This window comes from Gymnoscopelus microlampas (genome assembly GCF_963454915.1).
Source record: "Gymnoscopelus microlampas genome assembly, chromosome: 12".
In the NCBI taxonomy this organism is placed as follows: domain Eukaryota; kingdom Metazoa; phylum Chordata; class Actinopteri; order Myctophiformes; family Myctophidae; genus Gymnoscopelus; species Gymnoscopelus microlampas.
In genome coordinates, this window is record NC_139949.1 from 41,022,430 (window position 1) to 41,049,865 (window position 27,436).

Sequence of the window (27,436 nt, forward strand, 5' to 3'; positions counted from 1 at the left end):
ACAGAAGAAACCAGATCAATCACTACACTGCTGGCATGTAGAGCTGTCACAATTACTACATAATTGCCTAATTATTTTGTATAATCGTCAGAAACGTTTCCATTTCATCTGTATAAATTCATGTTGGACAAAATAATGGTAATAGCAGATCTGCAAGTCACTTTGTGAGCTTGTAGATCTTCTATTTCCACTATTCTGGCCATATTACATTATTTATTTGGATTATTGTAGCGGTCAATGTCAGTCATTTCTTTGTATATTAAGTTATTTGTCATATCTACCCTGTGCATTCTTTTGTTTACAAGGCCTGAAAGGCAAACAGAAATGTCATTTTCATTGATACGTTCCAATGTTCAATGCCAAAAACACAATTAAATTGTTAATCGCAATTGTTTATATGACAATTAATCGTCAAGTAAAAATTCATGATTGTGACAGCCTCAGGCCTACTAGCATGGGGTATGACCTCAACACGGGGTCGGCGTGGCGGAATGCATCCCAGGCAGCAAATGGCGCTGTTGGGAACCTCATCGGAAGGCAGGCACAGAAGCTGACTTTTGCTGATTTTGTGAATGAATACAATAGATATGCACCTTTATGATTTATTTAACACACATGACAAATTAAATGCTTGCTCCAATGGTAACTATATTTGTACTGTGTGTAAATGAAAGGCTGCAGCAGTACACACATTGATACACCAAACGGTTCAATAAACTCTCTGTAGTTACAGACCTGTAAGGGTCACTTTGGACCATTCATTGGTGGTCCCCGAACTGTTGAGAACCAGTGCATTAATATCACCAAGGAGTAGTAGCTGCCAAGAGTCAGATCAAGTTACACTTTTTACAGAACAAAATTGGCCCTAAATACATCAGTATGTTCAAAAACAGGGACATAAACAACATAACATGAACAATAGAATCCTCCAAAAAATATAAGGTAGGGTAAATGATATCTTTGGTAAAAACAAAAAGGTTTTTGTTAAAAGGTTAAAGCACTATATTGTCATAGTAATCATTGCTATAGAGTGTTTGTTCAGTAGCAGGGGTCTCTGCGTCTCTCCAGATCTTTAATGAACAGAAACTTCATTTTCAGAAAAGTACCCATTTATCAGCTCCAATTTTAGAGTGTTCCAGTTCCAATTTTGTCTGCTCATTTCTTTGTCACTTCCAATTTCACTTGTTTAATCAGGGTCATCCCTATGTTCCCCGGGTTCTCTCTCCTGAATTGATAAAATCAAGAGCTGGAGTGACTAGGAGACCCCTGTTACTGAACAAACACTCTATACTAATGAGTACCATGAAAATATAAAGAAATGTAACATGTATTTTAACAAAACATATCACTTACCCTACCTTTAAATGAAAAAGAACAAATGTTATTTTTAATAAACATTTTAAACAAATGAGCAGAACTTGAATACAGTCAGTTAAATAAACAACACAATATGGAGCAAGTTACATTACAGTCAACTGAACAAACAGAAACAACACAATACTGAGGTACAGTCTGAACCACTTGCACAAGTTGACTTTGGTTAGAGTCTGCTCCGATTCAGTTCTCCTGCATTCACAAGAACATTAAAAGATGAGTGACACAGATATACAAATGTATTCACATTCTGTGGCTCATTTCATAAACAGTAAATTTGGTGCGCTTCACACTAAAAGCCTGGGAAAGATGGTACTGTAAGTCTGCTCTTAGAAATGACACAGTTGTAGCAGATCTCAGGTCACCAGGAGGTTGTTCCAGGGAGGTGAACCATGACTAAATGCACCTTCACCTGATTCACATTTTATTCAACGTACACAGTATTTAGGAGACCAGTTCCTGTTGATCTGCCATTATTTGATTGGTTTATAGGTAGTGAGGAGGTCAGAGATGTATTCAGATGAGGTTAAACCATTTAAAAGCTCTATTCACCTCTTCAGAATCTCACCCTCTGGCACTACCCTTTCCTTGTATCACTTTTTGTTGCCTATATTTTAGATAGATACTAGTTATACTATGCCGATGTATGTTGGTTACTTGTTCACATGATGTAGCATGTTGTTTAGACAGATACTGGGTTTGATCTGTACCTGGCATCCTGGTTATTTGTACCACTTCATTATTTTCCTTTGCACTCTACTTATGTGACCGTTTAGCCCTGTTGTTTGTTAACTAGGGTTCATGGCATTTACTCTGATCTTGCACTTAGTTGTCACACTTTCTTTGCAACAAATACTAAAAACAACTTTTTGATCATCTCTGGTATAAAGATACAGTTGACATTATATGCTGTACAAAGCACATCTAAATGTATGTAGAAAACATAATAGCTACAGCGTACCTGTGAGGCTGACGGCACTTTGTAGAATGTGATGCCATCTATGGTATGTTCTCTCCACAACATACAACTTATTGTAAATGGTTATCATTATTACAAATTATTATATGGTACTGCATTGCATATTTCTCGCCTCAAAATGTTGGCAGATGGGACATGACTCACACATCATCCTCTCAAGGCAGAACAAATCAACTTGGTTGGTTACTGCAGTGGTTCTCAAAGTGGGGTCCGAGGACCCCCAGGGGTCCTTGAGGAGGTTCCAGGGAGTCCCCAACATAACCACTTTAACCCCATTTATACTTTGGTTATTCGAAAATAAAAAATAATAATTTGGGGGGGAAAAAGCAACACATCATAATCTTTAAACAAACATTCTTTTCTGGGGGTCTCTGGCACAAAGTCTTTTCAGGTGGGTCCGCAGCCAAATACACATCGATTTGGGGTTCCTTGATATGAAAACATTTGAGAAACAGTGGGTTGGCCGTTAGTGGACACTCACCTTTGGTCAGACTGTCCAGTGAGCTCTGGGCTTGTTTGGTTCCCCTCCATCTGCACACGCTGTAGCGCCTCATCCAGAGTAGACTGAGCTCTAAACACAATCACAGTTGAACAATCACTGTTGTGGATCAAAATCATCTACTACACATATCCTGCTATACAGTATGTTCAGTGTGTCCATGTTTCTGAACATACTGGCGTACTTATGGGCAGTTTCCATGGCATTATAAGGTCTATTCCGTATTAGTTTTTTGTTCTGTGAACTTCGACTTTATCGGACTCCTGGCAGCTGTCCAGGCTGTAACTACTCCTTCGGGCCATAAAAGCAAGCTAATGATGCAGAGGTATTACAGCTGTGCAGAGTTCTGTATGTTATCATGTTCAACAATGTATTGGCCTACTGTCAGCGTGCACAAGAAATGTGATGCTGATCAATTGCGTTGTGAGTTTTTAGATCGGCCGTTTTCTAAATTGTGAAAGTGAAAGTGATTAAGTTTGTGGGTTTTTTAAATACTGAACCAAAGAAAAGTATTAACACGCTTAATAACTACATCGGATCGATTTTTTTTCCATTTCCTGAACAATAATATACAAGGTTGCCACCCGACAGCGACGATATACAAAGGTGTCTACAGTACCTGTTGGTGTCCTCTAGCAAGCTGGCTCCTTCAGCAGAACCTACACCCAATGCTGCACTTCTCCTCATCATCCTCATCTGCCAATGCATCAGGGTTATTATAGTTAATGGTAGGGTTAGTGTTATTTTTTTGGTTAAAACAAAAAGTTTTGTGTTAAAAGGTTAAAGCTATTAGAGGTTTTGGCTTTCACCTCTTTAATAGTAAGACGCCATCTTCTCGTCTACTAAACCACCCTCTAGTGCCCAATGGCTGAGAGAAGTAATGTCCCTTGTAAAATTAGAAAGGATAAGATATTCTACCAGAGGTAATCTAACTACATTTCAAAAGAAATGGGATCCTTTCTTGACATTTTTCCCTCTCTACCTCTTTTCCTATATCTCTATTTCTATCTGGTCTTTGTTTTCATATTCTCTGTTCTCAAAAGTGTGATTATGTGCCATGCTCCTCCTCTTATTGTTGTTATTTTAAATTGTCCCTTTTTATTTCTCTGATGTCTGTTTGTTATGTTTGTTTAAAAAAAAAGAGAAACATTTAAGGAAGTAGGCAAGACGAATGTTCATATTCTGCAGATGGACAGTTTTCTTTTCATGTAGCTTAAAATAAGCTTGATATATGTGATCATACTGATACTGAAGTGAACTGATCTTGTACCTGACTTCCAATAAAAATATTAATGAAAAAAAAAAAGGTTAAAGCTCTATATTCTGATAGTAACCATTGCTATAGAGTGTTTGTTCAGTAACAGGGGTCTTTCCATCTCTCCACCTCTTTAATTAACAGAAAGTAAAAACTTTCAGCCAATCATGAGAGTACCTTGTTATCAGTTTACAGTTTATACTGTTCCAGTTCCAATTTTGTCTGTCACCATTTCCAATTTCACTTGTTTAATCTGTATCCTGGGCGAGTCCTTTCTCCTGATTGGATACAATTGGTATCCTGGCCTAAAAATGCAATGTCTGTTTACTTAAAGGGGAAGACCACTCATTTTCAACATTAAACTATGTCTTTAATATACCTTAGAGCTGTTGTGTGGAAATAAGAAAAAAGCCCCCCCCCCCCTTCTATGTTGCCTAGAAAAGGATGATTGATTGAGGTCATGTGATCAGTGACATACGCACGGTGTACTTTTGGCTCCGCCCCCTCAGTACTTTTGGCTGAGGGGGCGGAGCCAAAAGTACACCGTGCGTATGAAAATGAGTGGTCTTCCCCTTTAAGAGCTGGAGAGACAGGGAGACTCCTGTTACTAAACAAACACTCTATATCAACGACGACTATCAGAATATAGAGCTATTAAAAATAAATCAATTACAAAAAATTACATTTTAACTAAAACCAACAAAATAACTAGAATTGGGAAAAACATTTCAGTTAACTGAAATAGGAAATAAAAACGAGGCCTAAAACAATAACTCACTGAAACTGTATTGGGTGTTTACAGAAATAACTTAATACAAAATCGTAGAGAAAATATAAAAAAAAAATAATATATAATAAAAAATATAAATATAAATAAATAGCGAAAATAGCAGATCTACACGCTCACAACATGGCACAATGCGACGCTTTGTGAGCTTGTAGATCTGCTATTTAGCAAATTTTCTGACCTTGTTCAATCTTGCCCCTGACCAATCCATCTTACAATAAAACATTGGTTGAACTAATACAGTAAAACTAATATAATATAACTAAAACTAACTAAGTAAAACTAAGCCTTTTCAACAAAATAAATACTAAACTAAACTAGCAAATCCGTTTCAATCAAAATGAACAGAAATTGAAAACAAAAAGTAAAACAAAATAAAAAACTAATAAATACAAAACTATATTAACCTTGCAATGCATGTTCCTCTCTGTGTGGCATTCCTTGCTTCCCCTCCTCCTCCTCTTCCTCCTCCTTCCTCTGGTCTCTTTGTTCTTTGGCAGCACATCCCTCCTGCTCGTCTCCTTCCACTGCAAGGAGAGCTGTGGTGTAGGTCTCTCCTTCACCAACAGGTAGCACTGCGGTGTAGGTATCTCCTTGACCAGCAGGTGGAACTGCAGTGTCTGTATCTCCTTGACCAGCACGATATTTAGAGGCGGGGCCTGCCTTGATGGGCGGGCCCCGCCTCTAAACACACACACACACACACACACACACACACACACACACACACACACACACACACCAGAATGGAGCATGAAGTTTGATTGTCATTTGAAGAAGGGACTTAAATGAAAGCCGTGTAGACTGATTTATGCTTCATCATATCGTTTTACCCCCTCTAGACGAAGACATTTGGTCATATCGTTTTACCCCCTCTAGACCAAATGTCTTCGCCAAAAATAGGCAATTTACAAGCTCACTACGCGTCGCAGTCGCTCTGCGGTGTGAGCTTATACCGTAAGACGGTCATTTTCGGCGCACAACACTGTCATACGAGGGAGCATAAATTAAGCCTTAGAATTACTATTCATGTCATCAGTATGGTACCTTGACACCGGCCAGGTGGCTCATCATCATCATCAGGTTCTGGTCCTCATCGTCATCGTTGTCAGGGGACACGTTGCCGCGGGTTGCCTCTGGGACCCTGCAGGGCCCCTGGAAGCCAGCAAAGGAGACCCCGCTGACCTTGGGGTGGAAGAGGTCCACCACAATGGGCTCCGTGCCTTTGATCTCACAGCTGCAGAACGGACAGCCCTGGCCCTCAGACTCCTGAGAACCACAAAGCTTGTTAACCACATAAAACCCTACCGACCCTATTCTGGGCATGTCATGATAGGCGAACGAAGATTAGGCAAACGTGGATGAACAATAACATCAGGCAAAAACGTGATGAACGTTCTGCAAAAATGGATGATCTACGAGCTCACAAACGGCAAATTTTTATATTTGATGTAAAGGGTAAATGGTAAAGATGTACAACAAGGACATGAGATAAACATTACTTCTGTAATGGGTTCCAACAACAGATTTCCAATGGAAGGTTTGAATATATTAAGAAAACAAGCTCTGCAGCAAACAAAGGCTTAGATGATATTTATGTTGTTTTCTATATTTAAATTTACACTCAGGATATATATCAAATGGGGGTCCGTGGTCAAATGCATATCAAACTGGGGGTCCTTGAAATTAAAAGGTTTGAGAATCAGTGGCGTAGGAGGAGGGAGAGTAGTGGAGGATAGACAGACAGACAGACAGACAGACAGAAAGACAGGGTGGATAGACAGACAGAGTAGACAGACAGACAGGGTGGACAGGACGTGTCTGACCTGCCAGGCGGTGAGACAGGCGCCGCACATGAGGTGACTGCAGGGCTCGATCTTGACGTCCTTGTAGTTCTCAGCGCAGATCTCGCAGTACAACTCATACTGCTCCTGTACACAGGAAAGACACAACCATACGTCAATGTTTACCCGCTGCCAGCCGCACAGAACAGATGTTCACCTCCAATGATTCCAGCGATTAACCTGCCACACCACATGGTTTGAGTGCAACTAAGCCTACAGTGATGAATGTCCTTCAAGGCCAGTAGAAGCCTAGTACTCTCCCCTAGGCAGCCGATCAGATATCTACGCCTGCTGATATTATGTCTGGTGACATTCCAAACTGGGTGGAGCCTATTCTGAAATGTAAAAGCAGCACAGAACCAATGCAATGACTTTAAGAAATAGTCCTTTACCCGTATAAGGCATGGTATCAGGATTGGCTTTTGAAAGCAGTGGACTTAGGTTTGTTACCGCTGGTTTTCTCTGCAGTCCAAGCCCATTCATTGAATGTAGATAGGTGGGAGAGCTCTGATTGTCTGACTAGCAGATGCCCAGTCACTGTGCTGAAATGAATGCCCAGAGGGGCTCGGGGTGTTAGTATTATTTTGGACTCACGCAAGGTCACTTCTTGGGCACCGACTTGGCAGTGGTGCCATTTCCTGCCTTCAGTGACTCATTAGTCACAAAATGTGACCAACATGTGGCTGGTAACACTATGAAAGCCACCGTCACCCTTCCTTTTACATGGAGGAAAGCAACAACACGAGGAAAAGAGGGGGGCTTTGAGGGACGCTTTGAGCTATGACCTGAATCGAATGATCAAAATTGATCACAACTACATTTATGAAAAATAATCAGCACCGACTGGGTGTACACTTTTCCCTTTAAAAGGTACATTGTGTAGCTTTAACCACATGGACCCTAGTGTCCCTATTCTGGGCAAAATGGAGGGGACCAAGTATAGACCCCTGGAGGGGGGGGGGGGGTCCCAGGTATATAGGGTTTAAGTGGTTAAAATATGGACAGCTACAGTATGATAATCACTGCTGCGATTATCATCAGCAGTATAACAGCACTCCCTCTCGTGTGATATAGCTTAAAAGTAGCTTTAAGCTAGCCACTAATCTTGCGTTTATTGCATTGGGTTTCTTTTGTGGCGTCATGAGACCAATTTCTCCTCCACTGTTTAGCCATCGTCTTCTAGAATCAACAACTCACTTCTACTTGGTGGAACAGAAACAAAATCAGGACAGAATAACCCAACTTTTTTAAAGATATTTTTGGGGCTTTTTTGCCTTTATTTGGACAGGACAGTAGGCTAACAAGAAATGGGGAGAGAGATGGGGGGGAGACATACAGCAAAGGTCGTCGGGAACAGGTGTCGAACCCGCGACACGCTGTCAAGCTGGATTACCAGCATGTGGTATGCGCCTGGACCGCTAGGCCAGCGGACGCCCTGAATAACCCAACTTTTGAGAGGCAAACCAAGATGAAGACAAATATGCCAGTTTTTAGGTTCTGGAGTGGTTAATGGATGGAGCAAACTAGAGTTCTCTAGTGGTGGACAGTAACAGAGTAAATGTACTTGAGTACTGTACTTAAATACAGATTCTGAGGATCTGTACTTTACTTGAGTATTAGAATTTTTTTGATACGTATTAGTCTTACTTGAGTACATTTCCGAGACAAATATTTTACTTTTACTTGAGTACATTTCTAGGAAGGCTAGTAAAGTACTGAGTACTTTTAGGTTGGCTGTTTCCTTTTTCCACACTTCTGCTCTCACACTAGCGTGTTTCTGTCTTCCCTCTCCGCTCACCTCTTTGTTACATCTTGTATATGGGTGTGTAGGAGTAAAAGTATTTAGTTCTGGTTCCTCAGTCATTTCTATGTTTTTATACTGTAGGTGTTTCTGCAGGCTTTGTATAACGTAGTGGTTCTACAATTACATCAGTGCATGCAGTGCAGGTGGTTTCAGAGAGTTACTTTGCTGAAACAAGAGTTACAAGATCCTACACATTTGTTGTGGAAACATTACAGCATTACTTTTACTTGTACTTTAAGTGCTTTTAAAAGCATGTACTGTAAAAAACAACAATAATAATGACACGAGATCTACTTAAAGAGGCACTATGTAACTTTTTTTTAATTAATAAAATGTAATTTTGTCCAATCTGTATGGTAGATATATATATATATAACTTATCCAATTGGGGCGGTTATATTTTGTCTCCCTGCTCTTCTATTGAGACATTTAGATCGTGTCAAAGGTCATGTCTCACCTAGACACAGGATCTGACATGAATTTTGACCAGATGTGTTAGTATAGGAAATCAAAGGTTGTTTGTGTGGAGACCAAGCAAGTCGACATGTCTCTGTGCCATCTTGTTTTGACAGGGTGAAGTTCACCGCTGTGCATGTCGGCGCCGTCTTGTTTTGACACGGTGAAGTTAACGGTTGTGCGTGTGGGTAGATATGAAACATCCTCTGCTCTCATGAGAACAGAGGATGTGGTCACAAAGAACATCATGCCTTGCAAACAACACCTGCCTCTCTGCAACCACCATCTCTGCAGACACGGATGCCGATTTATGTTGGGTGGGTAGGGTACTCAACAACAAGTCACACACACATCAACCAAGTTTTAACCCCTTAATCAGAAATACCTGATGAATGTCAGTTGGAAACATTGTACTCACAATAAAATACTTTTTTGTTGTAAGTGAAGACCGTGTGCGCGATCACCATTCTTTCCTGTCTCATGCACTGGCTGCCTGCTCCTACGCACTTGTCCCAGTAGGTGTGCAAAAGCACCTTTTTTTTTTACTACATTTCAAGTCATAAAATTTGATTATTGACTGATAATGAAACCATAACTGGCAAAAGGATTACAGGGAGAGAGTTTAAATGCAGAAATCTGTTCACAATAACACATGGTATCAGAGCGGGTACATCATGCATGTTACAAAGCATCACACAATAGTCATCCGACCGACACATTTCCTGTGGGTGTTCGGCTTTCTCCGTGGGTGCTCGGGCTCCCCGGCACCCACAGGATTGGCGCCAATGTCTGCAGGTCTCTGCACAAACATACACTGAACAGAGAGAATGTTCTGTTTTCTATGTCAACTGTATGCATGCAGAATGAGCATGTAAGGTATTGTGTCATATCACCAGATGTTACTTATAATCTGATGAAAAAATATGTGTAATCACAGTAATCAAAACACCCTTCATGACAGTTACTCTATATTTATTTTTGTTTTTTTTAGAACAGATGGCCTCCGTTTAAAGTTAGCTCCATGTCCTAATCTTTGAAGCTGAACATTATTGTATCTTGACAAAAAGGTCATAGTTGATGGCCCTGGATCTGAGAATTTGTACCAAATAGATTTTCTTTATCACCAAAGTACATTAAGAACTGGAATATAATTAATGTGATCTGAGTGCAGCTTTGTCAGCGATGTGTCACTCATGTGTGACTGTTATTTCCTCATGAGAAAATAATAATCTTTTGAGGCACTGGGGTCCACGCTGGTCCCAAGGAAGACTAAGCTGACCGTGCTTTTGCGGTGGCGGCCCCAGAGCTGTGGAACAATCTCCCCCCACATCAGATCTGCCATCGAGATTTTTAAGTCCTTACTAAAAACTCACCTTTTCTCTCTGGCTTTTAACAACATCCACTCCTAAATATTCCTATTTTAACTCCTATCTAACGTTTCCTACCTTCTGTGTACATACTGTAGGTGTAAATGAACAATCTCGCTCTGTGTCTCCTATATGCATACATGTTATGTGTTTTATACATGTTATGTGTTTTTGTTCTTTGATTTGATGTATGCTTTGCTTTTACCTGTACAGCACTTAAAGGTCAACTAAGGTTGTGTGAAAATATGCTCTATAAATACAGTTTGATTGATTGATTGATTGATTGATTGATTGATCATGATTACTGACATGGACCATGCAGATGACATTGCCCGAGTCTCGGACACAGCAGAGAATGTAAGGGAACTACTACTGGCAGTAGAAATGGAGTGCAGGAAGATCTGCCTCAAGCTCAATGCCAAGAAAACAAAAGTATCTGTATTTATTAACACAGAGGACATCATTGCCACTGCCGACGGGACAGTGCTCGGGGTAGTCGAGGACTTCAAAGGACTTTTACTTTTACTTGTACTTTAAGTATTTTTAGAAGCATGTACTTTTGAATACTTAAGTATATTTAAAAGCAATTACTTTTTTAATCTTACTTGAGTAACATTTTGACTGAGCTACCTTTACTTGTAGTGGACTAAATTTGACCAGGAGTATCTGTACTCTTACTCAAGTACTGGGGTTGAGTACTTTGTCCACCTCTGGAGTTCTGTGTGTACCTGAGTAAGGGCAGGTACACACTGCAGGACCTCAAAGTGGTCGGGGGGGTCATCTGATCGTTAAGCATTTCACACTACAGGTCAGGAGTTTATTTCTTGAAACCGGCTGTCATATATCGTTGTGGTTTTCACCCTATAGATTGATCCCCGACCAGGGATTACACACTGTAGGATAGTTCACTAGGATGCTGTCCAGAGTCAGACCCAATGCATGCGTGTGTCACACGCATGCTGCACTCAAAGACACACACACACACACACACACACACACACACACACACACACACACACACACACACACACACACACACACACACACACACACACACACACACACACACACACACACACACACACACACACACACACACACACACACACCAAAACACGCCAAAAAAGGTCGCAGACAGCATTATCGGACCAAATATCCTGCAGTGTGTACCTGCCTTAACTTTGATGTGTTCTTGGGGCGAGAACTCACACAGGCCCGTCAGGTCTGGATTCTGAGCACGTCCATCTGGGAACAAGTAGCTGAGGAACACAAAAACACCTCTCACCATATTTCACCAGTATAATGTGCAGTAACAGAAAACCATACAATGCTCTGTGACTTGTGCAGGGAAGGCAATGCATAATTATCCTTAACCCATTAAGGCCTGAGGGTCCGATTCTACGAAATGTCTAAATCCTAACAGTTTTTTGAAAAAACTTTCATGTCAAGGACCCCAAAATGTATACTGTATGTATTCGGCCGCGGACCCCCATCTCAAAATATTTTGTTCCAGGGACCCCCAGAAGCAAAGATTTGAGTAAAAAATGTTTGCTTTAAAAGAAAATATATATATATGAAAAGATTTGCATATTTTCATGATTTTTCAAAAATAGCAGATCTACAAGCTCGTAGCGCGGCACTCGGTGCCACGCTTTGCCACGCGAGCAAAGGGTCTGAATACCAATCAGCCAATCACAGTACAGCGAAAGACATTTTCACGACGGAAAGAAAAACTTTCGAACAAAAAAAAATTACAACAAATGTATGTTGCTATATACTGTACATAGCAACAAGAACCCCAAAAGGGGTTCCCGTCCTGAAAGGTATAGTTACAAATAGGGGTTCCCGCCCAAAATAGGTTAATGGGTTAGGGGAAATATATAGATATTTGACAACTTACAATCCCCACCGGTAGCCATCGATGAGTTCTTGGAACAGGGGCTTGTTATGAGGTATGGTCTGCAGGATGTTCCCGTCTGCAGTCACGTAGCCGATGGCCCACTGGCCGAGCCGCGTACAGCTTAGCCAGAAGATGTAGCTGGAAGAAACACGAGAGCTTCAGTCAACACAACAGCAGAATATTCTTACTGGAGAGAGACATTGGACCAGAGCTAATGACGGATTTGATCGTGGTCCAAACACCTCAAACTTTTTTGGGGCGGTGTAGCCGCCCCCTATAAGTGAGTTTTGGACACCGACCAAAACATTTGTGTACCCCCTAACCCTTCCATTGTTAATGCAAATCGATACTTTTTTCATATCAGCCAATCACATTACAGCTAGTGTCATCACCACTAACTGTAATGTGATTGGCTGACTTTGCAAATTCAGGACTGTGATTGGCTAGCGAAACACATGACACATGTGCAGCCCTATGAATAGCAGTATGGACTTTAAAAAAAGTAATTTATCATTTTTTTAAAGTGAGTCATGTTGTGATGACCACACACCGCCCACTTCACACTGGGTGTGATTTTTTAATTTCAAGGACCCCAGTTTGGTATTCATTAGGCAACGGACCCTCACAGCTCCGGTCCAGAGCATTAGCAAGTTCTCTACAATGCTCTGCCAGGGACTATGTATTTCCGCATTGACCGGGTTTTCAATGTCTACTGATTTCTAAACTTGTAGTAAAAATAAAGAATATAATTTTGCTGCAATAGAAGTAGCAAAGTTTGGTCAACATATTTCCGGGCCAAACAGTGGATTTTACAGAAAAGGTGTGGTTCTGAGAGGCTTTCCACCACGGAGAAAAAGCTTTCAACACCACAAAACCGGAGGGGGGGGGGGGGGGGGAGTGTAGCGAAATGATATTATTTATTGTTCAAATAATATATTCCTTAGCAGGGCGTTAGAGAGAACTGGCTGATGCTATGGACCAAAGCTATGACCCCAATAATTCGGAGAGTACCAATAGAACCAAATGGACCCGGTTCCTAAATATCTATCATTTAGCTGGGGACCTCCTGGAACCCCTCAAGGACCCCTGGGGTTCCCCGGAGGACCACTACCTTAAAAAGGGACCATACTGGTGGTTTGGCATGTTTAGCCCATGTTAGCGTCGTGCTTTAAACTTGGAATAGCCCAATTATTAGATTTAGCTGTTGTTTTTCATTACTACAGTATGCATTGTAAAGTGGTCAGTATACTGTGAGTCATAGTCAATGGGCTAAACATGCCAGACCACCGGTATGATGCTTTAACCAGTGTATAATTCAAGGACACTCACCACAAGATTACTTTTGAGAATACATTTTTAGAGCACTTAAGACGTAGAATCATGCAATTTTGTAGTGAGTTTGTAGTTACACAATGTAACAATTAGGCCTAAGCCGACAACAACATAGACTGCATTCGTATAACCAGAAATCAAGCCCCGGTAGTCGTGATCGTAGTCAATGGTCGGAAGGGGGAAAAAAGGATGACCGTAATGCTGTTGTAGAGGGATAAATTAAAGACACATACATCCCTATTTTGACATTATTTTGACACTTGTTTTATGTGTCGTTTTGCTGTACAATGGCACATGAACATCATACAACAAGTGCAAGAGTGAAGAATGGGAATCCGCCATTCATCACCTTTCTATACGTGCTTACTGAGCAGTACTAAAGGAAACAATGTAAATACAAAGACGGTTGCACTGTGGAAAACCTGGTATAACTACTGTACTATATGAATTTGGTGAACAAATGCAATGTTTCTCTATAGTCGGACTGCAGTTGTACTTGAAATAAACCCCACATTATTCATACCAGTCCTATTAAGTCAGATTTTACCACTAGTTTGCTCACCTGTAATCACAATGTACTACTGATTTATATGTCTATCTATTGAAATCAGACTTGAAGTGACACTTGGCAGAGGTTTGGGTTGTGTAGTTACCTCGTCATGATGTAGCTATGCCAATTAACGAGATATCTTGCTCTCTTGCTCCATTGATTAGAAAAGGATATTCTAAAAGTAGTCTCCTCATTGTTGCATGGTGAAACAGCTCTCAAAGTCCCTCTTTTACATAAATGAACGCAAACAAAGCCAATTCTGCCAATATATAAATCACAAAACCCAGCACAGCATTGTTTTTTTTGTGTCAAAATGTCAACTTCTTAGTTGATTCATTTTACTATTTGAAGATCCGTATCTGCAGATCCAGTCAACATTTACAAATTGCTAAATTAACATTAAGTTGAACATTTTCTTTGTTTGCGTTTGTTTATGTGCTAAAAGAGTGACAGAGCAAGATATCTCGCCAATTGGATTAGTTATGACAAGGTAACTAGTACACAACCAAACCCTCTACCAAGGTGTCACTGCGCTTTAAAGGGGACACAAAAGATAGATGTACGAATAGAAAGAAGATTACTGTCAAAAAAGATGAAGAGTTCAAAAACAATCTATCTAGCATAGTGAATAATTAAGAAGATATCGTCTCTGTCGTGTGGAAACCTCATATGTCCAAAACTTTTACTTTTCAGGATTCAAATTCAAAAAGAGCAAAAGCAGCAGATCGACAAGCTCAAACGCGCTGCTTTTCGCTGCGTTTCGAGCCGCGTTTCGAGCTTGTGGATCTGCTACTTTTGATGGTTTTGTCTGACGCTGTAGTATGATCAAGTAGGGCATTAACACTTCCATGACTGGGGTTTCACCATCCCATACGCTGCCTGACTTGCAGGTCAAAAAGGCTGTTTTTTCCAGCTCGCTCACTGCATTAAAGTTTTTAGTAGTTTTTCTTAAAGGAGACACACCATGAATTTCACTTTTTTTTATTTTTTTGGTATTTTTTGGGCTCCCCAGTGTCTCTTGTACCCCAAAAAATATTTTTTTTTAACATTCAGTCATTCATTCTCATTTCAGAGATTTTCAGAATGGGCGTGTCTGAACAGGCCATTCTCAGAATGGCATGTTTGCTTACATCACAAAACTTTCTGCCCATGTATTTTGACAGACAGAATTGCTCAGTAGCACCCCTCTGCCCAACAGGACGTTTTGGTATTGCAGCTGAAAGTGCTTTATAAGCCTGAGAGAATTGACTTGGGATGAGTATATCTGAGTGTTGATTTAGGCTCAGACCTTTTGAAAATGGTTTGAGGGACATACACCATATGATATTAAATATCACATTTTTTTTTTAAATTCATGGTGTGTCTCCTTTAACTTCAATTTCTATGCAGTGAACGAGTCTCCTTCTGCCAGTTTACCTTTATGTTTTTGAGACCACTGCACCTGCAGTCAACCTTGTCCAAAGGACAAAGAAAAGCGCAACAGTTTCCCCTGTTCTTTAATGTTTTTTATAACGTAATCATTTATATCTGCAAAGTAACTAGTAACTAAAGTTAGTAATGAATAGCACCAAATCAAATGTTGAATAATGAGATGATGATGAAGATGATGATGATGAAGGTCAGGTGATGTGGCTGGATGCACTTGAATGGACTGTTAGCACATCTTCCATAATTAACAATAGTACAAAGGTACCAATCTGTTGGCCATCCCAGAGGAATGCACTGAAATCATACCTTGAATAATGTAAATGTGTGCAATGTAGAAGTACTCTGTTACAAGTCAAAGTCCAGAATTAAACATTTACTTGATCGGCTATTTTCAAATGGCCTAGGTATAAAATAGGGCTAATGTGGTTAATGTATGTTTTATAAAGTAATAATTTATATCGGCAAAGTAACTAGTAACTAAAGTTTTCAAATAATTGTAGTGGAGTGTGGCGGTGTGTGTGTGTGTGTGTGTGTGTGTGTGTCTCTCTCACCTGCCAGGCTTATGAATGAACCTTTGCAGGCGGGCCTTGACCTCGTCGTAGGTGAGGAAAGCCATGTAGCCCGGGTGACACACTGCCAGGCTGTTCCAGTTCCTTAATAGAGATGACCATGGCTGCACCATGGCCGCACACACACAAAATTCAAATTTTAAATAATTCCAGACCACACATAGCAATATTCATGCAATGCGATGCGTTGTGAGCTTGTAGATTGCCTAGTATGAAATAGGGCTTAAGTGGTTCGATTCATTGATATGTATACACAGGTATATATTGTCTCTATCAGGTGGAAACCTCAAATTTCCAAAACCGTTACTTTTCAGGATTCAAAAACAATCCAGCAAAAGTACAAGTAAAAGCTACAAGCTCAAAACGCGTCGCTTGGCCTAAAGTTACATCACAGCAACACAGGAGCCGGGATACAGAATATTTCCCAAATACTTTAACCAGGAAGTGAATGGAGCAGTAAATCTTTTTTTTTTTTAAGGACGTTTTAAAACGTATTTGGCAGGCAAGTGGTGTATTTTAAATGATGTTTTAAAACGTCTTTGGCAGGCAAGTGGTGTATTTTAAATGACGTTTTAAAACGTCTTTGGCAGGCAATGTGTTAATTGAAAGATTTATCGATAGACTAATCGATAGTTGCAGCCCTATGAATGGACAGTAAACCTGAGATGCGGTCACACTGCCGTCTCTTTGACTCATCACTGACTGTTCTTGTTTAGCTGTCAGAGACTGCGGGGTTAGCTCTCCTAGAATAATCTACGCTTAAACACAATATTCCTTCGACTAAATCCATATGTTCCCTGCTCATTTCCTTCCTATGGCTAACCTAAGGAAGTTATTTCGGTTTTACATCCCACTAGGGGAACCAGCCACCACACCCTCAATAATGACCGAGCCATGTCCCTGTAGAATAAAGACAAAAACGGTAGCCATGACTGAAATTAACTACCCACGCAGTGGTACGACTAGACCCTTTTTTTAGCTAAGAATATATGGGTGGCAGAGAGAGTAAATGTCATGTTGGGAAAATACACCAAGAGGTCACAGCATACATTTGTTTAGACACAAACACACAATCGAACCGGCTGCTCAAAATGACCAGACTAGGTGATTTCCTACTTTTCTGCATTCCTTAGGCAGGTAACAGGTGGCTCAGTAAGGTAACCACACAGTAACTACTTAACTAAAAATGAGCAGATCTGCTATTTTCACTAAAAAGAAAAACTTTGACTTTGATGAATTAGAAAGATTTTGAAAAAAATGCAAACTTAAGTGATAATGATTGACAATTATTGATGATTAAGGCCTATGACCTTTGCTGCTGCGGGTCATTCTAATATCATATGACCGGTATAATAATAATAATAATTACAAAAATGTTTGCTCCAACTTTGGCCTCACCTGAAAGAGCCTGGTGAAGATGTCAAACTCAAACACAGAGATGTAATCGTTGCAGGTGAGGTCGATGGTGGACTTGAGGGCCATGGCCTCCAGTCCAGAGCTGATGGGGTGGAACTCATGGAGAGCCTGCCTGAAGGACCTCCACGGTACTATGGTCCTACAGGGGAGACAGGGGACACATCATCACTTATTATGTCACCGCAGGGATTTAGCTGTTGACAGCTGATGGGAAAACAACTTCTGTGACAGTGACATAACTGGTTGGGTGGCTTACGTGTAGTATTTCTTGAGGTTAGGGGAAGGCATAGTTTTACTGAGGTTAGGGTTAGTGAGGGTTTACGATGCTCATTTGTTAATTGCATGGTCTTCGTTCTCTCAAGATCAGTCTTCTATGTTTCTAAGGCTTATTGTGCATATTACTTATCATTGCTTCTTTCTTTCTTCTCTCTGCAATCCCTGGCCCCGTATTATCGCTGCTTGCAGCTATATTTTTCATTTATTTTTGTTCACGTATGCTATTAAAATAATGCAGCTATTGCAGTATTGGGCCTTAACATGTGATTACAATGTATATGTATTTGGCCCCTCATATATAAAATAAATGTAAAATCTGATTTAAAATTGAAACTTGCAGCTGATCAATGCGTTTCTGCGTTTACGTGTGGCCAGGGATTCTTTTTAAAAACTGAGGACTAAAATACCCGTTTAGAAAAAGATCCATATAAGTGTAGCCTAGGCCAGCAATCCTTGGAGCGTCCGTTCTGACAAGTCTGCGCTTAACCATGACAGGCTTATTAAATTACGCTATAGAATAGAATCATTCATTTTATCCCGCATGAGCGAGCGCTTCTCAGCACCAACCGTGGCCGAATTAGAGATTTGATAGGTCATTTTTTGACAATTCTGACAGCACTACTAAGCACGGACATGCGCAAAGGAATGCATGTATTCCAAACAGAGAGGAGCGTTCGGAATAAGGTGTTTACATGGTCAATTCCGATTGGTTTATACCGATTCAAACGGTCTATACCACCCCTCCAAACCCGAATGAAAATTAATTCGGGTCAGACTGGAATGGAATATTCTATTCCAATTGAGGTGTACATGAGCATTTCTATTCCGAATGAATTCATCCATCCATTCATTGATTCCGAATAGAAGTGTATTCATTCCGAATAAAACTGTCCATGTAACTGCAGCCTTTGTGGATTTACCCTTTAATTGCTCACACCCATTCAGCTGAAAGAACTTCTGGTAATAACCTGGTATTAACCGCCCCAACCAGTAATCAGGGCTGGGGAATCAAGTTGATTCAGCAGCGACAGTGTGATGGTAGACACACACGGTGTGTGTGAAGGCGATTCATTTCACCTTCAACGTGGAGTCCAAGGACCCTGGGGTCCTTGGGGGGGTACCAGGGGCTCGCCAGATATATTTGTTTAGCCCCTATAACCATATTATATACTTCGGCTATTCAAAAATCGTGAAAATGTGTTCAAATCTTTGCTTCTGGTCCCTGAAAAAAAAAAATTCAGATGGGGGTCTGCAGCCAAATACATATCAATTTGGGGGTCCTTGACATTAAATAGTTTGAGAACCACTGGTGTAAACAGTGCTCCATGGATACGACGTCTGCATTTCTATGGTAAACGGCCTGCATTTCTATAGCTCCTTTCTTTATCCAAAGCGCTTTACAATGTGGGCGTGTATTGGAGAGGAGTTGAGCAGAGAGAAACTCACTTGTCCCCGAATGACCTTCTCCAGAACTCTGCTGCATCGGCTTTGGTGATCCGGAAGTTGTCTCCTTGGAACAGGCCGTTGGGGAAGATGGCTTTCAGCTCTGCCAGCATGTGGCTGAAGATCAGAGACAGCTTGGTCAGATTCCGCCTGTAAAGGAGCAGGAAGGGGGGGGGGGTAAAGAGAGAGAGAAAGCTGTTTAAAAAAAAAAACAAGGCAGGGCATAATAACGGTGTGGCTCCCATGTGGATCTCAGATCTCTCACTGGCCACGGATCTCAGTTGTGGCCCGTCTATAACGTAGTCGTCAATCTATGAGATATTACTCCAAATTTGGGCAAGGTTTTAGTCCAATCCAAGTCCCATTGACTACCTGTTTCTGCGTAGATACTGTAATACATATGAATTTCCGGATCCTTAAGGATAGGATAAGGATAACATGAAAATGTTTGAGAACCACTGATTCATTCTTGGTTCGTGCCAGTGTTGCACACCGGAAACAGGCAATGCACAAGCTCACCATGCATTCTAAGCTTGTAGATCAGCTATTTTGGGTGCACGACACAGTGCGAGACCAAATATAAATCAGGTATTTACTTATAAAGGATTTGCTTACACTTGGATAGATAATCCCGGGGGGGGGGCGGGCTCAACCGCCAACATGTCAATGTAAATTTGAAAACAGGAAGAGCCATTCAACAACATAGGACAATAGTGGACAATGCTATGGAACACACGGCCAACATTGCAGTCAATGACACCAAGCAACAGAGAAACACACACACACAAGCTACTAAATGAACCCCAGTTGTGTTCAAGCACATTCAACGAGAACTGTAGGTGGAGTTCTCTGGCACCTGGTTATTTAATAGCAAAATAATGTGGGTTGGGAATAGATGGAAGGAAGACAGCTTTCACTAACAGAGCTTCTTTTGGACAAAACTATTGCTCATCAATGTTCATGCAAGTGACCTGGACTGTAGAAAAAACATTGCTTGACTTGACTGAGCTATATAAGAAATAACAGTCCTGGAGTTGTACATTGAACCACTAGTGGTTGATGCTGCAGCCATGACCACACCGACACAAAGTGTAGCGATGTACGATACATTCATCATCACATCCTATAATACAATTGTCATTACTGCCCATGCGTGGACGTGCCTCTGCAATCTGCAGTTTGTTTGTAATACAAAACAAAACTGCGCATGCATGGACGTGCCTCTGCAGTTCGCGAGGGCTCATCTTTCACCATGCGGGAGATCAGTGTTGCCAGATTGTGCGCGAGCAATAACATAGCCGCTTGCTGCTTCTCCCTTCCTTCATCATACACCACATTCTGCAGACACATAAAGCAATAGCTAGACACAGGGTAACTTTCTACTTCATCACAACACACCAACCCACGGGCCACGCAGAGGAGAACACCTATACTCCGAGTCCTCCACAATGACGAGCTGACCCACTCCTCCACAAGCCTCTAAAGTTTGTCGTCTGTGCAGTTTGTCGTCTGTGCCGTACCGAGCCAAGTGCAACGCCGCCAGCCTACTACGCAACAGCCTCGTGTCTGTTGCGTAAAAAACGTGCAACAACTGTGTGTTGTCACACGCCACTTAATGCAAGTAAATTCACGCCTTTAGAGCCTCCATCTAAGTCTGGGGAAGAGCATTTCAGCCTTACTGTGGGTGACCTATGGGGAGCTAACGCTAACAGCCTTGAGCTACACACACGCACCACAGTTTTGGTCATTGGAACGGTGATGCATGTCACCCGTTTGTGACGTGGGTATTTTCAAACTCTGGAGTGATTTTAGGGGAGCGTCAGAGTGTTTGTGTTGGAGCGCCTCAGTGCGGCTGCAGAGTTCATGTGCAACCTCTTGCATGCGTAGCTGTGGCTTTACAGTTTTCCGTTTTCCTTCGCCGTGTCTGTAGGTCTCCAGGGACCCCAAGGGCCTCCGCAGGACCCCCAAGGGGTCCGCTATGTTTCGCAGGGGTCCGAAGGGGTCCACATGTTTCGCGGGTGTCCCAAGACTCCAAGGGGGTCCATATTCACCTGCTATTACATGAGCTCACTAAAACGTTGCCAAAACCTTATTCCACAGACATGGGGAGAGAGACACGGGGACAGAGAAAGAGGGGGGGACAGAGAAAGAGGGGAGCACAGGACACTCAGTCCTTGCGGCCCTTCATTGGTTACCTGTGAGTTTTAGAATTGATTTTAAGATTTTACTGTTTGTTTTTAAAGCCCTAAATGGTCAGGCTCCTGCGTATGGCCGTCAGTAGCTAGCCAAAATCTTTGATGATTTTTTTTTCTTACAAGTTCAGAATGCTGCTACTTGAAAACACACACTACAATTAGGGATCATATCACATCTGCTCTGAATCCCTCTTCATTGGTAACCATATCTTTGAGAATGAAAAGGTGCACTGTAAGTAATATTTTTTGTTAAAATAAGTGTTAAATAGCTCTATATTCTGATATCAATCGTTGCTATAACAGGTTCAGTAACAGGTGACTCCCAGACTCTGCAGCTCTTTAGTAAACAGAAATAGCATTTTCAGGTCGGTATACACATTTTATCCAATCAGGAAAGTGATGACACAAAGAAATAAGCAGACACATTTGTAACTGGAACACTATATAACTGAAGCTAATACATGGGTAGGCCTACTCTCTTCTCATTGGCTGAAAATGGCAACCCACCTTAAAATGTATTTTCAGTTTATCAAAGAGCTGGGAGACCCCTCTTATTGAACAAACATTGTAGCAGTGATTACTATCAGAATATAGCTTTTTTTAATGTAAAACTGATCTTGTAAAACAATTAAAAAATATTTTTTGTGTATTATCAGATCACTGAAGTAAAGTGGGGAAAGGCATTTAGGGCCCTATTCTGGGCGCCGCCTTACCCATTATCCCTAAACTTCTTTGCCATTTTTCCTATTTTGAAAAAATTCAACTAGCCGATCTACATCGACAGGTTGTGAGCTTGTAGATCGGCTTTTTGAACTATTTGAAAATGTTTTTCAAAATAGGAAAAAATGGCAAAGAAGTTTAGGGACAATGGGTAAGGCGGCGCCCAGAATAGGGCCGTAATGCCTTTCCCCACTTTACTCCAACTAGGTCATTTAGGATCTTAAGTCCTTCTGAATAAACTTAGTCTACAGTCCGTTTTCTTCATCTTTAGCCAAGATGCCAGTCATTTTGAAAGTGACTGTAGCCTTCTGGTTCACTGCTGGAACATGCATGGCTAACCAGCCAGAAACAATTTGTTTGTTTGTGAGCATGTGTCTGACACCTGTTATATGTTATAGTGATACTTGAGGTCACCGGTTAGCCTCCCTGCCCAATATGCAGTACATATCAAAGGCTTTCTTCAGACTGAAGGCAAATCCGATTTTCTTCTCAAATCTGATCTTTAGGAATGACTGCGCACACTGTTATTTGCAAGTGATCCGATCGGATTGGTGTGTTCAGACATCGCCGATCTGCTTTTATTTTCAGCGAGTGACATCAGATCAGCCTTCAGTGCCCAAGTGTCCAGAGTCAGACTCCAGAGTCAGACTACCGTACATCAAACCAACAAGGAATGTGGTTAAAATCTGATTCACAAAAATCTACATCCATGTGGCTTTTCAGACTTAATCAAAAACAATCTGGAAAAATCTGATTTAGGCTGCCAGTCTGAACATAGATAAAGTCCCCCCTGAGCAAGACAGACAGACAGACAGACAGACAGACAGACAGACAGACAGACAGACAGACAGACAGACAGACACAGACAGACACAGACACACAGGTCTGCCTAAGTGTACAAAGCAAATGATGGTGAATACTTTTGTCTTGCAGCGCAACCAACCTGGGCTGGGAGTTCTCCTCATACATGCGCTCTTTGGCCTCCTCGAAGAGGCTCATGGTCTGCTTGATCTTGTTGGTGAGGTTTTCCATCACCACACGAAAATACTCATTCTCCCCAAGAATCTCCATCTTGCCCTCGTAGCGTGATAGAATGGTGCGCAGGTGCTGATAGGTGTCGGGCAGCAGGTCCAGGATATAGGGCGGACTGTTCTTCAGTGCCACGTTGGGGTTCTGGCAAAGGCGCACCACCTGAATGGGTGACAGAGGATTCACAATGATTTAAGGCAGGGGTCTTCAACAGGGGGTCCGGGACCCCTAGGGGATCCACAGAGTTACTACAGGGGGTCCGCCAAATCTTAGTGTGATAGGAACTATTTCATCCCTATTCTGGGGGAACATTTGCGGAAAATAGCAGGTCTAAAAGGTCTCACAACATACAGTAAGCTGCTATTTTCGGTGGAGAGATTTGGTGTACATGGGTCACGTTTACGAGTATTGAAGGTTTAAGAGGATAAATGTCTGAAAATACACATCAACAAAACATTAATTAACACATGATAGTGCTGTCCAACAAGTCTATGAAGCCGTCTATGAAATCAATGAAAAAGTAAAATCTCCAACACAATTTTATACAGTGGTGGTGTCCCTGCTTCATCTCTCTCTCTCAGCTAAGGTCTGAAAAACGTAACATTTTAACGTTTTAAGGTCTACTGACTAGAGATCAAGATCCCCTAAAAGCATCTCAGAGCTCAGACCAAGGATAAAATGAGAGATCAAGATAAGTTCCCCTAAAAGCATCTCAGAGCTCGGACCAAGGATATTATGAGACACTGTACCATTTTGTTTTCCATCTTTCTTTCCTTCATTCAGTCAGTTTGTCAATTATCGGTCAGCTGATTAATCGGGTTGATATCTGGCATTTTGAGACCATCATCAGCTGAATATATTTAGGCTATACCATCATTATATCCATAACAGCTGTTGTTTTAAAAAAAAATCACACTTGCGCAACCCAGACCATGGTGTTCATGCTGTGGATTAGTGTTGCTATGCCTATTATTACTGTTGCTTCATCTATCTGTCTGAATGACTGAAGCCTTAGCCTATATCCTGGTTATCAAAATCTGACAATTCTTTGTTTGAAAATCAGATAAGTAAGCACTGCAGTCTCTTTAAAAGAGCTGTAAATCTCTGCATATAAGTGTAAACGTGCGGGACATTTTGTATTCTCGTAGAGCAGAGCATTAACACATGAGGCCTGTTCACAAGTGTTAATGTTTTTTGTTTTCTAAAAACAATGGCTGAAATGAATAGTTACACTACTTATGATGTAAATATAGGTATTTTCCACTATGGAAGCGCTCATTTAGCTTCAGAAGACTTGCATTAAGCTGCACAAGATGTATAGAATAATTCCACAGTGAATTTCTGCCCTATATTTGAACTCTAAAGGCCTGGTCAGTCAGTCACCATCTGCCTTTTTATAGCACTTTACACAAGTGAATTACAATGTGCATTAATTAATTAGCACTTAGGGGTTTTGCTCAAGGACGCGCAGGTGCTGATAGGTGTCGGGCAGCAGGTCCAGGATATAGGGCGGACTGTTCTTCAGTGCCACGTTGGGGTTCTGGCAAAGGCGCACCACCTGAATGGGTGACAGAGGATTCACAATGATTTAAGGCAGGGGTCTTCAACAGGGGGTCCGGGACCCCTAGGGGATCCACAGAGTTACTACAGGGGGTCCGCCAAATCTTAGTGTGATAGGAACTATTTCATCCCTATTCTGGGGGAACATTTGCGGAAAATAGCAGGTCTAAAAGGTCTCACAACATACAGTAAGCTGCTATTTTCGGTGGAGAGATTTGGTGTACATGGGTCACGTTTACGAGTATTGAAGGTTTAAGAGGATAAATGTCTGAAAATACACATCAACAAAACATTAATTAACACATGATAGTGCTGTCCAACAAGTCTATGAAGCCGTCTATGAAATCAATGAAAAAGTAAAATCTCCAACACAATTTTATACAGTGGTGGTGTCCCTGCTTCATCTCTCTCTCTCAGCTAAGGTCTGAAAAACGTAAAATTTTAACGTTTTAAGGTCTACTGACTAGAGATCAAGATCCCCTAAAAGCATCTCAGAGCTCAGACCAAGGATAAAATGAGAGATCAAGATAAGTTCCCCTAAAAGCATCTCAGAGCTCGGACCAAGGATATTATGAGACACTGTACCATTTTGTTTTCCATCTTTCTTTCCTTCATTCAGTCAGTTTGTCAATTATCGGTCAGCTGATTAATCGGGTTGATATCTGGCATTTTGAGACCATCATCAGCTGAATATATTTAGGCTATACCATCATTATATCCATAACAGCTGTTGTTTTAAAAAAAAATCACACTTGCGCAACCCAGACCATGGTGTTCATGCTGTGGATTAGTGTTGCTATGCCTATTATTACTGTTGCTTCATCTATCTGTCTGAATGACTGAAGCCTTAGCCTATATCCTGGTTATCAAAATCTGACAATTCTTTGTTTGAAAATCAGATAAGTAAGCACTGCAGTCTCTTTAAAAGAGCTGTAAATCTCTGCATATAAGTGTAAACGTGCGGGACATTTTGTATTCTCGTAGAGCAGAGCATTAACACATGAGGCCTGTTCACAAGTGTTAATGTTTTTTGTTTTCTAAAAACAATGGCTGAAATGAATAGTTACACTACTTATGATGTAAATATAGGTATTTTCCACTATGGAAGCGCTCATTTAGCTTCAGAAGACTTGCATTAAGCTGCACAAGATGTATAGAATAATTCCACAGTGAATTTCTGCCCTATATTTGAACTCTAAAGGCCTGGTCAGTCAGTCACCATCTGCCTTTTTATAGCACTTTACACAAGTGAATTACAATGTGCATTAATTAATTAGCACTTAGGGGTTTTGCTCAAGGACACTTCGACACGATGCCAGCAGGAACCAAACCGGGAACCCCCCCCCGTGACACCCCTGCTTATGGGCATTAGTGAGGACCAATTATATTAAGATAAGGTTGAAAATGGGTTTAGTACTCCTTTAAGCTTTCCCATAGCTTGGACCATCCCTGAATCACTCAGGACCCCTCTGCCGCTGTACCAGTCCATGCTCACTTAATATTACAGAGATAAAAAAAGATGATCTGCATCCCACCTACAACAACAACTGAATTTCCAATATTCCTATTCAACAACCTGACCACATGTTTGTGTATATCAATTAGATTCCTCTTTTTTCCTCTGTCTGTTCCTCTCAGACATACAGATAGACAGTTAGACAGAAATATAGATAGAGGCATTTGCGATACAATGGACTCAAACTCGCGTGGGTGTAAAACGACTCATCATAACACACACATATATTTCGCTGCTTTCTAACGTGGCATCAACAGCTGCATGCAGACAGACAGATGCATGGCATGCAGCACGCACGCGCACACACACACACACACACACACACACACACACACACACACGTGTGTGTTTACCTTGTCCATGAGCTTCCAGCATTCCTCCACCATCTTCTTGTCGACGGCGGCAGGTTGATGCGGCTGGAGGGGCTGCTGGTGGGGCTGGAAGGCGTCCTTCATCTGCCCGATGAGACCGGTGCCCCTCCTCGGATGATTTCCTGCCATGCTTCTGTCTGTCGCTGCTGACCGCTCCACCGGCTGACTACTCCAATCTGATGATGGTGTGGAGACAGACATACTGACCGACCCCGGGGGCTCTTGGAGGACGTCAATGAAAAAAATTCAAATTTTGTCACTGTCTTCAAATGAAAAAGCTAAATAAAAATATAAATCATTAAAAAAAAGAAAAGAAAAAAAGGAAGATGATAATTCCGGATTTTATTCTAGGTCATTCAAAATCTGGTCAGATGGTGTGGATGAGAGAGGTTCATAGGAAAACACAAGGTGATATCAGTTATAGCAGCATAGAAGAGGAGCAATCGATCGGGAACACATTGAGTCTCAAACAAGCGTCCAAGTCAACATGTTCTCCTTTATTGAAAGACACATCCTGTATTGTCAGACAGATGTGCTGATGGGAGGATGTGCTGTGGTTCACAGAGACCTGATGTTGAGCAACATCAGCAGGCTTTCACCACGGGTGCAATATGGCCTCCCACACGGGGCGCTATAGCCTCCCCGATTTACAGGAAGGCTGGTAGATGTATTCTGTAGAAGTGTAGATAACTGTCATTTCTGCAAAAATGTAAACAGTTCTAGGCTAGCGTTTTACCAAGAAACGTTAGGGTGACAAGGGGACAGG

General features: G+C 41.4%; 1 pseudogene across 1 annotated transcript; it reads right to left on the reverse strand.

Moving 5' to 3' along the window:
• Nucleotides 1-517: 517 nt before the first annotated feature.
• On the reverse strand, nucleotides 518-27,151 carry LOC311056599 (E3 ubiquitin-protein ligase CBL-like; annotated as a pseudogene). The gene is made up of 12 exons (XR_014602910.1): nucleotides 26,653-27,151; nucleotides 23,138-23,385; nucleotides 19,283-19,429; nucleotides 17,543-17,699; nucleotides 16,127-16,248; nucleotides 12,266-12,403; nucleotides 11,536-11,624; nucleotides 6,721-6,825; nucleotides 5,942-6,163; nucleotides 5,302-5,578; nucleotides 3,472-3,548; nucleotides 518-2,924 (listed from the first exon to the last, which is right to left on the reverse strand). The product of XR_014602910.1 is annotated as an E3 ubiquitin-protein ligase CBL-like (transcript).
• Between the last annotated feature and the right edge of the window lie 285 nt (nucleotides 27,152-27,436).